The sequence below is a fragment of the Macaca nemestrina genome, chromosome 4 (genome assembly GCF_043159975.1).
Source record: "Macaca nemestrina isolate mMacNem1 chromosome 4, mMacNem.hap1, whole genome shotgun sequence".
NCBI classification, from domain to species: Eukaryota; Metazoa; Chordata; class Mammalia; order Primates; family Cercopithecidae; genus Macaca; species Macaca nemestrina.
The window spans coordinates 91,632,702-91,637,552 of NC_092128.1; the positions used below are offsets into that span (position 1 = coordinate 91,632,702).

Sequence of the window (4,851 nt, forward strand, 5' to 3'; positions counted from 1 at the left end):
CCAGAAAGATACATAAAAAGAAATCTAACCCTAGGCACTATAAACCCTAATAAAGAACAAAGAATAATATATAAAATACATAAAGAACACTCACAAATTGATCAGAAAAATACAAATTACAAAAGAAAAGTGGCAAAAGAAATAAGTTTTTTATGGAATAGAAAGAGGATTAGCTAATAAACATATAAAAACATACTTAATATTATCAGAAACCAGGAAAATACAAATAAAAGCAACAATGAGATCATTTAACACTCACCAGATTGGAAACATTCTGAACATCATTTTATTTTATTTTATTGGTTTGTTTGTTTAAGACAGAGTCTTGCTCTGTCACCCAGGCTGGAGTGCAGTGGCACGATCTGGGCTTACTGCAGCCTCTGCCTCACAGGTTCAAGTGAGTCTCCTGCCTCAGCCTCCCGAGTAGCTGGGACTACAGGCACACACCACCATGCCTGGCTCATGTTTGTATTTTTTAAGTAGAGTCGGGGTTTCACCATGTTGACCAGGCTGGTCTTGAACTCCTGACCTCAAGTGATCTACTTGCCTTGACCTCCCAAAGTGCTGGGATTACAGGTGTGAGCCACTGCGCCTGGTCTTTTTTAAAATTTATTTTTATTTTTTTGAGACAGGATCTTGCTCTGTCTCCCAGGCTGGAGCACAGTGGCATGATCATGCTCACTGCAGCCTCAGCTAATTATTTTTAATTATTTGTGGAGATAGGGTCTCCCGAAGTCGCCCAGGATGACCTCAAACTCCTGGGCTCAAGCAGTCCTCCTTTCTTGGCCTCAAAAAGTGTTGAGATTATAGACATGAGCCACTGTGCCTGCCTCCAAATATTTTTTAATATTAAATGCTGGCAGGTATATATATGTCTTAGACTGCTTGGGTTGCCATAACAAAATATCTCTACGGCTGCAAGGCTTAAACAGCAGAATTTTTTTTTTCCTCACAGTTCTGAAGGCTAGAAATCCAAGATGGAGGTGCCAGCATGGACAGACACTGGTAAGGCCTCTCTTTCCGGCCTGCAGACAACCACCTTCTTGCTGTGTCCTCACATGGTTCTCTTCTCATAAGGGCACTAACCCCACAATAAGGTCCCCATCCTCATAAACTCATTTAAACCATATACCCCACAAAGGCTCCATCTCCAAATACCATTGCATTAGGGGCTAGGGCTTCAACATTTGAATTCGGGGTCGGGGGGGCACACAATTCAGTCCATAGCAGTGTGGTAGTGGGAACTATCACACAATGCTGGTGGAAGTATAAATTGGTATAATCACTTTGGAAAGCTATTTGGCTCATGTGCTGGTTATTCTCTATTTACACCTAATCTCTACCTGTCACATTCATTCTCTGACCTGCTTTTTCCTGCTCTAGGCTCTGGGAGGCTAATGCTGAGGACTGCCATCAGCTGGACTGCTTTGCTTCTGGTTGATCTTGGCTAATGGAACGCAATGGCAGGAGACCAGAGGACAGAAGAGAGTTTGAAGTATGTTTTCCTTCATCTGACCATGTCTGTCTTTCTTCACTTACATCTTTTGCTAATGGCCCCTTTCTTCAAAGGTCCAGCTCTCGCTGAGTTTCAGCAACAATCTTTCTTTTCTTTGGAATTACTGCCACTAGACCTGAATTACCACCACTAGACCTGAATTACCACCTTCAGGCCTAGTGGTGATAATGCCTTCCCATATTTTCCCATTAGGTTTATCAACATCTCTCGTAGTAATTTAACCCTGCCTATGCCTCTGTTTCCTACCAAGAACCTGCCTGATTATCCTAGTAAAGGTGAGATATTATGACCCGGCATCCTAGGCATCTACCCTAGAGAGAGTCTTGCAGATATGTTCAGGAGTCCTACAGAAATATGTCCTTGGCAACACAATCCATGATCACAAAAAAAGGGAACTGCCTGAATGTACATTCATAATAGGATGTGACAAGTCATTATCATAAAGTAACACAATGGAACATTGGAAAGTGGTAAAAGAATGGGTGAGCTGATAACAGCTACCCAGAGTGACAAGGATATATTTAATAAAATGTCAAGTGAAAAAAAGCATAAGTGAAAAAAATCATACATAGCATGATTCTAAAACTAAACATTATACTGTTAAGGATTATACACAAGGGTAAGAAGCATGTAAGAAAGAGCAAAGGCAGGATAGAGGTTACCTCTGGTTTGAGAGGAAGAAGGCTGAGATCCAGGACATCACAGAGGTATCTTCAAGCATCCTGGTAATGCTCTTTGTTTGGCTGGTGGTAGGAACATGGCTGCTCTATTGTTCTTAACTGAACATATACATAATGTATGTTCTTTTTTGGTGTGTGATTTTTTTTCTTAAAATGTAAATTAAAATTTAGTAGCTGAAGAATACTCAAAAAGGTGTGGCATTTTAAGTAAAATTTTATGTGGTAGGCTAAAGAATAACCCGTCAAAGATATCCAGGCCCTAATTCTCCAAAACTTGTGACTGTGTTGCCTTACATGACAAAAGTGACTTGGCTGAGGACATGGCTTGACTGTGTCCCCATCCAAATCTCATCTTGAATTCCCATGTGTTGTGGGAGGGACCTGGCAGGAGGTAATTAAACCATGGGGACAAGTCTTTCCCATGCTGTTCTCATGGTAGTGAGTAAGTCTCATGAGATATAATGGTATTATAAGGTGGAGTTTCTCTGCCCAAGCTCACTTTTTGCCTGCTGTCATCCATGTAAGATGTGACTTGCTCCTCCTTGCCTTCCACCATGATTGTGGAGCCTCCCTAGCCATACGGAACTATAAGTTCATTAAACCTCCTTTTCTTCCTAGTCTCGGATCTGTCTTTATCAGCACCATGAAAACAGACTAATACAGCTGATTTGATTAAGTTAAATATTTTGCAATGGGGGGATTATCCTGGATTATCTGGGTGGGTAATCACAAGGGTCCTTATAAATGGGAAGCAGGGGATAAAAGGCAGAAGGAGATTGGATGATGGGTGCAGAGGCTGAAGTGCTAAGTGTTCAAGAAGGTAGAAGAGGCCATGAACCAAGGAATGTAGGCAGCCTTTAGCTGGAAAAGCTAAGGAAACAAATTCTCCCCTGGAAACTCCATAAAGAATGCAGCACTACTGATACTTTGAATTTAACCCTCATTTCAGATTTTGACTTCTAGAACAGTAAGATAATACATTTGTATTATTGAAACCACTAAGTGTTTGGAAATTTATTACAGCAGCAATAGAAAACTAAGACATGGTGGTTTGATGAGTTGGTTTCAGGAAATTTTGTTTTTTAATGGATCTTAGGGGATAGTAAAAAAGAAATGATTTTAAGTGGAGATCTGTCACTAGTCTGAACCATCAGAAAACAGGGAAAGAAATGTGTACTTGGATTGAAAATTGAAATCTCTGTTTAGAATGTTGCATTTACAAAGTATAACTGATTCCTCTAACTCATTTGCAGACCAAAGTCTTTCTATCTTGTGCATTCAGAATACATAGCTTGAATTTTAGGACTGTGCCAATGTGACCTACACTTAGGTTGACAATCCCAGAGTTAGAATCTAGAATTTACTGCTTAATGACAGTGTGTGATGTATTTTCTGAAAATCAAAAAGTACTAAATTGTTGACCATAACTGCAGGCTTAGGTACTTTGGTGCTTAAAATAGCTGCCCAAAGTAATTGTAGCAAGGGCTAATTGGGAAAGCTAAGCTGACAATTATGGTTTTGCACCTGATTTTTAAAAGTATATTCCTATGAGACAGAATATGACAAAAATGCAAAAATGAATAAAAGGGAAAGAGTTGAAAATACAAGGACTTGTGGTTCAGTCTCTGACCCAGGATACTGTCACCCAGTTTTAGTAAGTGTTCCCTTATTTAATCCCTTATGCATCTTATGTCTTTCTATAAGATATAAGAGGATGGACCACACTAGGACACCTGTCTGGAAAATTCTATACATTGATGTAGAAACATATGTTACACTGTTTTTACCAGCTGCTGCTCAGGGGGAGGTCACAATATGTGAACTCGACTGCTGGCTTCACACATCCTCAATTAAGATTCTCAGTGGTGAAGGTTGGTGAGTAAAAAGAAATATCTTTCCCAATAAATATAATTCCAGAATTTGATATTGTGAGAAAAATACCATGTAGCCTTATTTGCTCATAGTATTTTCTAAACATTTATCGTTCATATAGGTTTTGAACTGGGAATACTTTATATGAAAATCTGAGTGTTAAGAGAATTGGGTTATCTCAAGATACAAATAATTTGTACTCTCAAATGTAGGTTATTATAAGCATGAAAAATGTGGTTGAAAATAAAATGCTGTATCCTGGCTAACACGGTGAAACCCCATCTCTACTAAAAATACAGAAAATTAGCCAGGTGTGGTGGCAGGCGCCTGCAGTCCTAGCTACTCTGGAGGCTGAGGCAGGAGAATGGCGTGAGCCCAGGAAGCGGAGCTTACAGTGAGTGGAGATCACGCTACTGCACTCCAGCCTTGATGACAGAGCGAGACTCCATCTAAAAAAAAAAAAAAAAGAAAAAAAAAAGAAAATAAAATGCTAATTTTGATTTTTTTTTTAGAGATGTGGTCTTGCTCTGTCGCCCAGGCTGGAGTGCAATGGCATGATCATGGCTCACTGCAGCCTCATGCTCCTGGGCTCAAGCTATTCTCCTGCCTCATCCTCCAGAGTAGCTGGGACTACAGGTGGGCACAACTTGGCCCAGGTAATTTTTTTAATTAAAAAAATGTTGTTGTTTTTTTAAGAGACGTTGTCTCACTGTGTTGCCCAGGCTAGTCTCAGACACCTGGGCTCAAGTAATCCTCCCACCTCGGTCTTCCAAAGTGCTGTGA

The 4,851-nt window shown here is 40.1% G+C and overlaps 1 long non-coding RNA gene across 1 annotated transcript; it reads left to right on the forward strand.

Annotated features, from left to right (window-relative positions):
• Window positions 1-951: 951 nt before the first annotated feature.
• On the forward strand, window positions 952-4,072 carry LOC105475666 (uncharacterized). Its single transcript, XR_983563.2, has 3 exons — window positions 952-1,005; window positions 1,384-1,495; window positions 3,987-4,072. It is a non-coding gene; the product is annotated as an uncharacterized lncRNA (long non-coding RNA).
• The last annotated feature ends 779 nt before the right edge of the window (window positions 4,073-4,851 follow it).